At 37.4% G+C, this 13,107-nt stretch overlaps 1 protein-coding gene across 4 annotated transcripts in view; it reads left to right on the forward strand.

The window, feature by feature from the left end:
• Positions 1-4,739: 4,739 nt before the first annotated feature.
• LOC140187362 (protein phosphatase EYA1-like) overlaps positions 4,740-13,107 on the forward strand; it is a 282,288-nt gene continuing 273,920 nt past the window's right edge. For 2 of the 4 annotated variants that reach the window (XM_072242619.1, XM_072242648.1), the window contains exon 1: positions 4,740-4,886. The gene's annotated coding sequence lies outside the window, so the exon portion shown is untranslated. Of the gene's footprint in view, positions 4,887-8,851; positions 9,214-13,107 lie in introns of those variants that run through there. The other 2 variants (XM_072242639.1, XM_072242630.1) reach the window with 2 other exon arrangements.

Raw genomic sequence — 13,107 nt, forward strand, 5'->3', positions numbered from 1 at the left:
TGTGCAAATTTTGGTGTATGATGTCCATCTCCTTTATATTAAATTTCATTGACTGATTTTATTAATACTTTCATCAAAATAACAAGGAAAAGAATTTCAAATTAATGCTTCATTTCTATCTTCATATTTGCATTCAGATTAAACTGAGATGCAAAATATAGATAGGAATTAGGTTTTTTTTCGTGTAAGCTACTTTGTTTGTGCCTCATTTGAACATACTGTATATAAAAATTATATCTGCATATTAGGTTACAAATGTAGATTCATTTGAATTTTTATCAGATATTTATTCTGTAGTTCTCTGTTCACATCATAAAATAAATAAATCAGTCCATTTCAATACTGGATAGAGGAATATTAAGGGAAATAATGTATCATTCTTCTAGGCATTGATGTCATGATTACCCCTTTGGTTAGTCTTTCTGTACAGGCATTTTAACAGATAAGCATAAATCATGAGTTGAGCAAATAACAATGCATTGTCAATTACATCCTTAAAGGAGAGATCATTTGAACATGAATAATGTGAGTGATTCCATTCTCATTTGACTGACAGTTCCATTTTGTATTTGTCAAGTCAGCTTTTCAAAATCCAGGAAGTCGCCATGACTGTTTTCTAGATTTTTTTAAAACAGCTTATTTCAAAATGAAGGTAATTCTAAAAATCAACTACAGGAAGTCTGGGAGTAGCCACCAGTGAAAGTAATCTGTGAACAGGAAAATATTAATGGTTAAAAACTGGATCACCTATCTCTATTCAACACTGAAATATCCAACATGGTGCACACCAACATTCTATATTTGACTCTGAAGTATGAAAATAACACACAAGAAAATGGAATTAACAAAATATAAACTAGAAAAATTAGAAAAGATCCAAACCAAGAAACAGTTATGAAAACTATTAACTACCTATGCTCACCTCGAAAGTAAGCAAAATATTTTCTTTAGGATCTAATATTATTACAATAATTCCATTTATGAATGTGTTAAAACACTGCTAGACGCACAATAATTTTTTCATTGACTTGACGATGTTACTTATTGAGCAAACCACTTCTCATTCCAACTGTATTTTGGCATTGTTACTAATGCTGTACTTAATTACTAATCTGACCTGGTCATAAGCTAATTTTAGTACTAGTCACTAACTATACCATAACCTACAGACTCAGTTTCAGGGACTCTACAATTAATGTTCTCAATGTTATTTATTGTGGTTTATTTTTTCAATTTTGCACAATTTATCTTCTTTTGCACATTGGCTATTTGTCAGTCTTAGTTTATGTATAGTTTTTTTCATAAATTCTGTCTTATTTAATCATTTTCCTGTAAATGCCTGCAAGAAAATAAATCTCAAGGTAGTATAGTTGACTTTTATAATAAATTTACTTTGACGTTGATAGTAATATTCAGGTTAATATTATCTTATCATAAAAGCAAGAGGATTATGTCCAAATTACTAAACTCATTTGATTTATACATTCAGTACACTGTATACCCCATTCAAGTGCAGGACATAAATGCAAGCCTTTAATTGTTCTGCTGCTGCATCCCATTTATTGCTCCCTCGCTTGCTATTAAAGATTCTCTGCAGACAAAAATGGGTCTATTTTTTTGTGTCTGAATCCATTTTGCCCCTCCTTGTTGGAATATGCAGAGATGGATGATGTTTTCCAAATGATGCCTCAGTCCACTCATGGCAAGTAACCGCAGCCTTCTCTTGCTGCATGGCACTTGCTGGCCCCTGGTCTTGCTACATTAACATGGGAATGTCAGTGCTGATTCTGTTTCTTATGGAGATCCCACATACCCTTAGCTGTAAGACTGCAGCCCTCTGCAGCTCAGATTACAGCTCCTTAAAATAGTAAACACTTTGACCTTCACTCAGAGGAAGCGAAGGATGGCTGGGCTCCTTTCTTCTTCTCTTTACTTAACACTTTATCGTTGTTTAAATAAATCTTCACAGCCCATTGAAATTGTTAGTATGAGGGTTTTTATTCTTTTAATCATGTTACTGTAGGGGGCATCATCCAGTTGAGATTGTTAGTACAGGGACCTTCATTTCATTGGTATAGTAAGATTAGTTATTCGATCAGAATGATTACTGTAAGATGCATTTTTGAATTTGAATTGTTGCTTTAGCAATCACTGCTGTAAATTTCAGTTCCATTCAAAAATACTTGTGATACTTTTGGCAATCTTTTGATAAGTAGTTACAATCGTGGTTTTGTTTTTTAAGGGACATTTGGGACATTTAACTGTTATCAAATTATTTCCCATGGGACACAGAACTGAGCCAGGGAGTATAATTGTAAAGGGGTGAGAGTGCTTGGGGGAGGGGAGGTTAAAACAGATAGTTTCTTAACATAATCCCTTTTCATTTTATATGTGGAATTTCATACTGTCCACCTAAGACTGCACAGACAAGTATACTTCATGCTTCCTGATAAACCTGTAAAATAAACAGGTCTATGGCCACATCCCTTTATATGTCTTGAAATATATTTTGTGGCAGGCAAACAGTGCAAAGGCATAAAATTATCATAAATTATAGAATAAATGAATAGTGCAACAAAAAAGAGATTACGGGCTAGTGTTCATGAACTGTTCTGAAATCTGATGGCAGAGAGGAAGGAATTGTTGAACGTGAGTCTTCAGGCTCCTGCACAAATCAAATTTCACATCAGTGATTAAAAAACCTGATTCTGATTCGGATCCCAGTAGATGAAATGAAAAGGCACAAAATTTATTTTGAGATTCCTTTATCACACTTATCTGTAGAATGGCAATGTGCTGCTTGGATTCCAATCATCATTTGTCATAAGTAACAGTGAAATTATTGAATGGAATTCTCCAGTATATTTTTACATCTTGATTGTATCACCTACAGGTTTCTCTGCACAACAAAACACATTTTCCAAATACCTTTCAGAGTAAGGTGTAATTTGCTTCCTGGATTAAGATTATTTTTAATTGATCATATTTTAATTGAAACTGGATTTAAAGTTTCTAGGACTCTACAGCTCAAGTCCTCAGTATTATTTATCAATTAATTATTTATTAATATATATTTTTTGTAATTGCCAAGTTTGTCTTCCTTTGCACATTGGTTGTTTGCCATCATTGTTTGTCTGTGTGATGTTTTTCATTGATTCTATTGTGTTTGTTTTTATCTAACGTGAATGCCTGCAAGAAAATGAATCTCAGGATTGTATATGGTGACTTATGCATACTTTGAAATAAATTTGCTTTGAACTTTGATAGTGTTCAAGGCCTTTAGATCTGTGATAACTCTGTTGCTCCTATTTGAAAGTAAAAAAAATGCATCAAACGATTATAATGGAAGAGAGAGAAGACGGGTCTACCAGGTGTGTGCTGGTATCTACTGGAGAAATCCTGTCTGCTCCATTCCTCTGGTTTTCCCTATAGTCCTGTGCTATTTTCATATTTACCGATTACATTCCCTATTGAAAGCTCTAATTAATCCTGCTTCCATTTCTCTAATAAGCAGCAAGCTCCCCTCCATTTACCCTTTCCACCCACTGTGTGTCTTTGTAGCATAGGTAACTCATTTTCCCCTGGTATTTGAACCACCTGTTAATGGCTTCCTTTTATTTACCCCGTCTAAACCAATTCCGACCTGGTACACTTCTTCCACCTTCTTTCCTTCAAGAATAACAAACTCGTTTTTATTTCAGTCTAATTTTGAAGTTGAAATCCTCCGTCCTTATAACTGTAAGTCTTTTCTGCACCCTCTCTCTAAGATATTCATATCATTTCTGTTGTGCGGAAACTAGAACTGGCAAGTGAATGGTTAGAATATGAAAAGGTACACTAACTGAATACAGATCAAAGTCAAAAATAATTATTAAAAAGAGCTGTGGCTTTCTTATTAAATTTCTATTTTTAAAGAAATTAGTTTCCCCTGGTAGTTACTTTGCTTAAGTTTCATGAAATTTTTCAGAGACTATTAGCAGGCATTAACCTAGTTAAAATAAACAAATTGTCGTGCACATTAAATCTCGAGCAAAGATTTTTTTTGCAAGCGTGTTAAACAACGTTCAGTCGGGAAACTAATCCCATTCACATCGACAGGTCACAGATTAGGCCTCGCCATAGCGAAAATCGTCTTTTATTCCATCTACTCCCGTGATATGAACTAATTTATTCTGGAATATTAATGTTTTTGCATTCGACCGACTCCGAAGTGGTGGGCCGGAATGAGAATTTTGCCGCTCACAAGAACTTCAATTATATTTGCACGTTTGCCATTTTAATATTCTCCCTGCAATTTAACGAGTAACGCTTCCATGAAAGCGGCGAACTAATTTCACATGACAATTCTCTACATCACAACACGCTTCTTTCCCTCCGATACCCGTCTAACTTCTCCGATACCACTAGGTATCCTACTCAGCATTGATGAATTCACTTAACGCAAATACTAGATCATAAATGGACATTAAAACTCATTGCAACCTTTTCATAAACATTGAAGAGTGGATCACAAGCTTTGCTTGAGGTTTATTGCCTAATAAATATTCAGCGTGATTTGGGTGTAATCTTATCTAGATCATTTTCGGTAATGCTTGGTTTATTTGAAAACAGTGGATTATTTCCGCTTGTGTTGTTGTTGCTGAGAAGAAGCCCTGAAGGGCTGATCATTTTACCCTTATTTTCCTTATATGGGAAGTGGTCGCTCCGGTACTGTCGGGCTGTTTACTGCGCGAGTTAAAATCTAGGTGTGTGCATGTTGCGCCTGAGTTGCCTGCCCTCTCTGGCATCGCGTTCTGCTTCCTTTGGATAATACCGAGCCTTCTCCATGGAGCTATTTCTCACATCCTGCTGCTCGATTTCCAACGTAGGTTTGAACTGCGCGCAAGGTGAGTTTAATGGTGAGGTTGTTAGATTAAATCTTGGTTGGGGTTTTAAAGACTTTCTCAATTGCCAGGGGTGAACTTGACACTGCGCGGCAAAAAAAAGTGTTGAAAGCATTCGAAGTTTCTGTGCTATGTTTGGGAAGAATCGGGTTTCAAGACGGATAGCAAATTGCTACAAGGTTTTAAATACACGTCCAGTCGTCAGTCTGGCTTCAGATAGGATTCATTTACGCGGAGGTCTTTTTTTGTTTCTAATCGTTAGCTATAGAGTAATGGTGCTAGGATAGATCGCGTTTATAACATTTTTGGGGGATAGAGGCTGGCAATATTGTCGTGACAAAGCAGCAAGTCACGCGGGGAGAATTCAAGATTGTACAATGTCATTTCCTGTACACAAATGTAAGGAGAACGAAATAATTGCTACTCCGGATCCAATGCAGTGGTGGAAACGGCAAGTGTTTTCGAGGGCGAGAGCGGACTACACGAAGGCTGAAATGGTGCACAGAGTTAATACACTGGGATTGACGAGAGACCCAGCAACTGCTTGCTACAGTATCTGTTTAAGTGGTCAATATATTAGAATAAACCATGAACAACAGGTTCAATTCTATGGCAACACGTTTTTTAGGTGGCAATATTAAGTCCAACTTTCAGCGTTGGACGCACTTGTTACATCCAACCCCAATCTCCTTCTTAATTTCCACTTTTCTCAGTTCCCATGTTTTTCATATCATAGGGTCTGGAGTCTGGTGTATTTACCCTCTCCTCCCGCCCCCGCCCCCCAGCCTCTGCAAACCTGCTATGAAACCATATACAGCGAGGTGCACATGACCAGACTCCCTCTCGCCTCCCCCTTCTGCGTGACCTGCATACCGCATCTCCCAACTATGTTATGCGTCAAGACTAACACATACAAAATGCTGGAGGAACTCGGCAGGTCAGGCAGCATCCATGGAAAGGAATATAAATAGTCGACGTTTCGGTTCAGGCCGAGACCCTTTCCGTGGATGCTGCCTGACCTGCTGAGTTCCTCCAGCATTTTGCATGTGTTACTCTAGATTTCCTGCATCTGCAGGATCTCGTGTGTTTATGCGTCAAGACTGAAGTGCAAGGGAGACTGCAGGTGAAGTCTGCGAAAAAACCATTGGTCCGAACGGTGTGTGGCTTAGCCCTGACAGAAACCTCTTCCTTTTCTGCTTCTGACAATTTTAAGTAAACAGTTGTCTACCCAAACTACAGCTCAGAGAAACCCACCATGCAGACCCAATACTTTCCTACATACTTCAGTTAACCACTGCTCCACATCCCATTCTCACCACCCAAGAACAGCAACGTCCAAGTAGAGCGGCCGTTACAGAGCAGTCGATTTTATGTATCTGTTCAGCATAGTCCAAAGATCATAGGACTAGGAAGTATATTGATGTTCTAAATCTTATTCTTTGTGTCACGGAGGTTAAAGACAGGACCAAATCTAATGCCAAAGCCCGATTAAAAATACACCAAAAAATGTTACTGTAAACGCGTCAACTGAACGAAAATATAAACTGACATTTTGAATTCAAAACCTTCGCCAGAACTAAAGTGAGTTATTCTATATCTTTTCTTTGCATTCGATTAACTCATTAAACCCGAATCTGTGTTTCTCAGTTTAGATATAGTTGTAACCTGAGTCCCACCAATGGCAAGCCACACTCTCAAGAAGCGTTGAGGGGGCTCTAAGTCATTTTCTCTCGTCTCTACCAGCATTGCTAAATTTACTTTGCAATCTATTTATAATTCGGTAATTCTTTATTAACACAACTGGCATTCATATTACAGTACTTTCGTTTTCTGAGGTGGCAATTATAATCAACAGATAGTCTCTTGTGTCCAAGAATCGTTCCATATTGGACCGGTTCTTGTCTACAAGAGTAAGAGCGAGCTGGTAAGCAAATCTGCAAGCAAAATAGTGCGTTTGGGGCTGATCAAAAAGTTATTTGTTATCGAAATGACTACCTCATGAACTGGCGAGATCTCTCAAGCACGTCCATCTGATCGGAACATTGACCACTGAGCAACATTTCCACACCTGGCGCGAAACACCGCAAAGCGCATTGTTTGGCTTAATTGAAAAATAAGTTCGCGAACTGAGGCGGGCCCTCTGATCCTGAATTTCTGGAGAAATCAGCACCTTTCTTCAATGGCAGTACAGGATGCGGCAGCTTCATTTAGCTCTTAGTAGTTGTGCAATGGTTTGTTAAATTGTAGTTTAGAGCAAAGACTTCCGTTGTGATAGACATGATGAGCTATCGTTTATTTCAGCAGGAGGTTAAAATTAATCGTTAGCTCTCGATAGGGATAAAAATATTCAGTACCTCTGTGACTTAACTGAATTTTGCCGTTTATAATTAATCGCCAAGTTGAATGGCTTGCATTCGAAACAAAATTTTCTGAGGTGACTATTTTTTTCAATTTGGAGATGTCAGAGTTCACTTCACGATCTCTACGTGAATCTTCACGAATTCATTGTATGCTAATTCCAGCGAACACCAAAAGTACAATAAACCTTATGTATTTCACCTGTGCAAAACAAAGGAACTTCGTCTTCTTTCAAGTTAGTCTCCTTTAAAAACAGAATTATACCGCTAATTGACATATTTATTAAATCATCCAGCGCTTGTATATTTAAGATTTTTGTTGTGCACATTACCGATGAAAATTAGGGTTGTTGTAAGATTACGAGCGAACTCTTCTGGTACTCTGATATTTACTGCTAAGGTGCCTGTGGGTGGTTCCCTTGGAGTTCTCAACGACGTAACCCGAAAACAGCATCAGGAGGACCGTGATGAAAATCAGGCAGTTCCATTAGTCCAACTGGGAACCATTCAATGCGCCTAGCGGTCTGACCATGAGCAGAGTCACTCCATGTAACAGTGTAGCTCATAAAGACAGAGAGAGAGAGAGAGAGAGAGAGAGAAAAAAGCTGGGCTGACTGTATAAAAGTTAGATCCGTTTCGTTGTTAATTCCAGCTGTTATATATTACAGAAAATTCACAATTTCCGAAAAATTGAGAATAAGATATAACTTGTTGTCTAGACTGTCCATCAATGACAATTCAACGGAATTACTGACCTTTGCAAACAGTTTTCTGTAACTACCTTGTAATTCATTCATCTCAAGTCTTTGGTGTCTTGATATATTGCAGCAGAGCATTATAAAGTATTTACTAAAATAATAAACCCAGCGGCATAAATCACAGAAAGTTCTGTGTGGTGTGTGAGTGAGGAGATATATGCGTTGGTATAATATAAACTGGTATTTTCTTGATGTAAATCAACCTTAGTCATTTCTAAGTGGTCCCGTGAAGGTGAGCTCTTCGGCTCTGTCTGTCTCTCTTCCCGAAGGAAAGCATTCCCAGGTAGAGGAATATTCTAGCTCTTCATTCACTGTTTGGCTTACTTCTAATGAAAACTGCATTGCCTACGTTAGGACCCAAGGTACCCCCACCCCCACAAAAGAAACTATAAAAAAAGGTATTCATTTTAAATAATCACAACCGATAACGTGAAACATCAATGCTTTTGCTAACTGTGAAAAGCCAACATGAAAAAAAAAGCGGGCGGGCGGGATGTACACCAGAATCCCGAAGCAATTGGTACAGACCCGGTAGTAAGGTGCTTAAGCAAAGAAAACAGAAGGTGAGCCTTTTTTTGTTATTCAGCTCTGGGCTGGGTCTTTGTCTGAGAGCGCTACTGATAATATCTAATTGAGCCAGATTCAAAGTCTGACCGGGTATTGATCAAGAGAAAAGGAAGAGGGGGAGGGGAGGGAGTTGGTGGGGGGGGGGTAGTAGGGGATTGCAGTGGAATTTATCAGTGCCTTCTGCTAGTAGTCATTTCGGGCTTTGCTGGAAGCTGGCCCGGATCCCTTGGGTCTTAGAGTTGTGCAAGTCTCGTTTGGGACAGTGCCTCGCAGACTGAGAGCAGCATCTAACAGCAGGAGCAGTCAGTGTACATAAACTACTCTGCCAGGGACTAGTTTAAAAATGCACTTCAGATAGCCTAAAGCAGAACTAAGATGTCATGGAAATAAAGACCTTCATCTTCATTATGAGAGCAGCTTTGTAGAACTCGAGTAGCCAAGCCCACTAGAAGTCAGGAGGGAAACCCTGAAGAATCCATCAACACACGAATCGGTGCTGGGACCGCGAGCGTGCTCCCGCTGCTGTTAAATTGTGTGGAACAGACTAGCCGCTCTCAGACCGTCGACAGTTCTACAGAATAGCAACAGCTGCAGGGTTAGACTTTCTGCCTTGGAGACACGGAGGAACACCGGCCCGAGCAGTGGTGGGTAAGCTCGCTCTCGCCTCATGTTGCGCGCGGCGTCGTACATCTTGGCTTCGTGTAAAATGCATTTTAACAACTAAAAATCTTTTGTAAAACGAGTGGTACCAGTGGTTTTCTGCGTTAACCTCAGCTGCATCTCCGCAGATTATACCGAAAAGATACAAACGTGCTCGGGTTCAGAACAGCTACAGAGTGGGGTTTATTTACCGAAGTCCGAAACACAATTATCTTCAAGCTCTTGTATGATGGGGGGTAATTACAGTAAATGGGAGGCGATTTCGGCAACAGAATTATGAAATTGTACTTTCGTGCGCGACCGTTCACGCTGGCGTGAAAACCAGAGCGGGACAAATAACCTACGAATCAGACTGAGAGTACATTAGATTGATTGAACGAGAGCAAAGATCCCTGTTAAATAATAGATAATGCAATTTGATTCTGGATCGTCAGATGTTGGCATTCATTTTTCGCCTTATTTATGATGCAAGTAGAGACATATGAGGCATGTAAAAAAAACTACAATTTTATAGCGATGTGGGAATTAAATAGAGCAAGGAAGAGAACGAACTGTGTAAGAGTGATTCTTATGCTAAAATATTCGTACTTTTTGTTAGTGGAATATCAATGTTGTCATTGTTTCGCCTGACGAGAACGACCGGCAAAGCTGAATGTGGAAAGAAGTTGCGGAGTAGGGGTGTGTAGTGTTTGAGAGGTCTGTAGGATTCCTACTGATATTGAACATAATCATAATGTTTGTCAAAATTGGCATGAAAAGGGCCAGAAACAAATTGTACTCATCTGCGAATTGCCCTAAGCCTAAGGAGACTTTACAGACCTTAGTGTCCAAGTTCTATTTCGGTTGCAAAATATGTTCTATAAAAATGTTAGCAATTTTATTTATTAATATTAAATCCTTAATTTTCATGAATAATTTATTTTTAAAAATGAATATTTTTTTCGGCCCCCTTTCTCTCAGGCATAAAGCCCGACTATCTAAATATCTTAGAGGACTAGAATATTTCAAAAGTTTTATTTCACAATGATTTCTGGGGCATTATAGTTCTATCATGAAATATGAAGAAAAACGATTGTATTTTTAAAAAATGTAGATTAGTGTTGGATCAAAGTTCAAAGTACATTTATTATCAAAGTATGTATACTATATACAACCTTGAGATTCGTCTCCTTACAGGCAGCCACAAAACTAAGAAATCAAATAGAACCCATTAAAAAATAATACCATCCAACACCCATGTGCTTAAAACATATGAACAAAATGAGAAATAGTATCTGTAGTTTCAAACTAAATCAATTTTTAATTACAAAGGCAATGTATAAGGCTTTAAACTAAACAAATAACAAAGACCTTCTCAATTGGACCAAAAAGATTTTCCTGCATCTCAAAATTGTTATACAAATATCATCTGTCAATCTGCTGAAGATATAATCAGAATTTAACGCTAAAAATAATTAGAATTGGGACTTAAAGTGTAGTTGCTTGATTAATATGTAAAGAGGCAAGCAATAGTGTGATATTGCATCTGAGATTATTTTATTTAAATATATTTTAGGCAAACTGTTATTCGACATTCTGGATTCTATGTAAGGAAGGAAAAATGAACAATCTTTAAATATGTTCTTTTGGTGTCCTGAACCTGCGTCTATAGCCAGTACATTGCAAATGACTTCTTGGCAATCCTCATTTTTAATGTCCCTGGCAAACCTATAGGAATTTAAAACAACTCAATTTAGCAAGAGACTTTAGCCAAAAAAACAACTTATAAAATTATTTTACTTATACCTTAAATTAAGATGTAACACTTTTGAATTATAAATGAACATCCCAACATAAAATTTAGAGTTAGGAAAAAATATGTACTGGACCTACAGTGGTTGAAAAAGGTTCCAAAAATAATATATGAATTCTACGGAGTTTAAGTTTAATCAGGTTTCTTAAAAAGTGAGAGAGGGTCAGAGGCAGAAGGCTTGTTCAGCTTATTAAGCTTTGTTTAAGGAGCCTCACTTCAAATCATATGTAGGCTCACTGATCAGCATACAAAGTTTTTAACGTTGTAATTTCAACTATAGCGAGGACGATAACAACAAAATTGTGATTGCTTTGGAAAAAGATGTGACTAATCGTAATGGTAGTTTTATCTGGTCAGAGTTTGGTGACAATATAAGAAGCAGACAAGGAAATACAGGGTTTTATCTACCAACAAAAAAAAAGTAGTAAGTTAAGCTATAGAAGATGCTTGTGAAGGTCCTAGTCTTTTATAAAAAAGAGGTTTTAAATGTTCACCAAACACTGAGCTGCTGACAGAGGAGGAAACTGAAAAACTGGGGCATGGCTTTGCAGCTTTTAGTTTGTTTGCTACACTCCTTAGCTGAAAGATTCACTCAGAGGACAATCAAAATACAGATAGTCCGGCAAAGACAAAGGGACTCTTCTTTCCTTCCTGACTGATCACACTGCTACTAATGGATTTCCACCAACACCCTCTACTAGTCAGGCGAATGAAGATAAACCAGATTTAGGTGACAAATAATTATAATGGTGTCTTAATGACAGTGAAAAAGGGTTCTGTTGTGCTGAGCCTTTGCCCTGAGTTAGCTGCTGTGCTCTTTACTCAGGGCTCTACTGAAATAGTAGCACTTGGCTACCTAACGAGCCATTGGACTGAAAATACAGAAAAGATTATAAGCAGAACTCAACATTTCAGTTCATCCTTCCATTTACAATTTAATGATTTCTCTTAAGAAGTATCACAGACTGATATGGGTGACAATGACATCAGTACTTGAATTAGTAACTACTCTGCTAACAAGAAAATAGTATTAGAAAGGATGAAACGACAATGTGTTTTTAAAATGATAATAAGCACCACGATTACAGGAATTTATATTCCTCATGAAGTTAGTATTGAGGATAAATAAACTTATACAATGCCAAATTCATTAAGTAGGTAGGGAATATGTACTTATCATGTTTATTGGATGCAGAAATAACACAGAGACTAATATCAGCCTCTTTTCCCTGATCTTTCTACTATGTTCTGAGTTATCCTGGGGTGTACTGATAGACAGAGAAATAATTATTTTGGATTTCATCTCTGGAATAATATTGGGAACTTTAAACTGCATAATTTAATTTTGTGATTTTAAGAAGTGATTGACATGATTGTGCACATTTGATTGAAATTGCAGTAAATAAAAGCAATACTGTAATTTCTATCTTTGTTATTCGGGGTAAATTATGGTTTAAACTGTTTACTTCAATAAACACTTCTGATACAATTTTTAATGAAATAACATACCTATTATACGATTATTTCATCTTTGTGGAACTTAATTATGCTGCAGTGATACAGGTGTGTTGCATTTTAGCAGGATTACATACATAAAACCCAGCTTGAATGTAATTGTTCTATTTCTGAATGTAGAGATAGTTATGCAGCGAATGTGTTATAATTCAACTTACCTTTATAATTTCAGTGCCTTTCTGGAGCTTAGTTTCCATGATCCAGAACTCTGCAGTATAAGTACTTCCATGTGTGCTTATAAAATGTATATATGCTCTTCAATCATATTTTATTTGAGCTATTTTTGTAAAGGATTAGACACAGCCATTTTCCTTTACATCACTGGAGATCAATAGAAAATTCAGCTTTGCACTTAACAATTACTTTTTATCCCCCCCCCCCCCAAACCTTGTGGGCATGCAGAATTTCATAGTGTTTTAAATCTTCTGCCAAAATTTGCCATGAAGACTGACCATTCTCGTACTCAGCACAATGCTCATTGGTTCTCTTTTTGGGATGTATTATAATAATTAATAAATAGAGGTACTGCTTCATGCACACACGAACCACTCCAAATAACACATGAGCAATGGAGC

This window comes from Mobula birostris, chromosome 2, assembly GCF_030028105.1.
Source record: "Mobula birostris isolate sMobBir1 chromosome 2, sMobBir1.hap1, whole genome shotgun sequence".
NCBI classification, from domain to species: Eukaryota; Metazoa; Chordata; class Chondrichthyes; order Myliobatiformes; family Myliobatidae; genus Mobula; species Mobula birostris.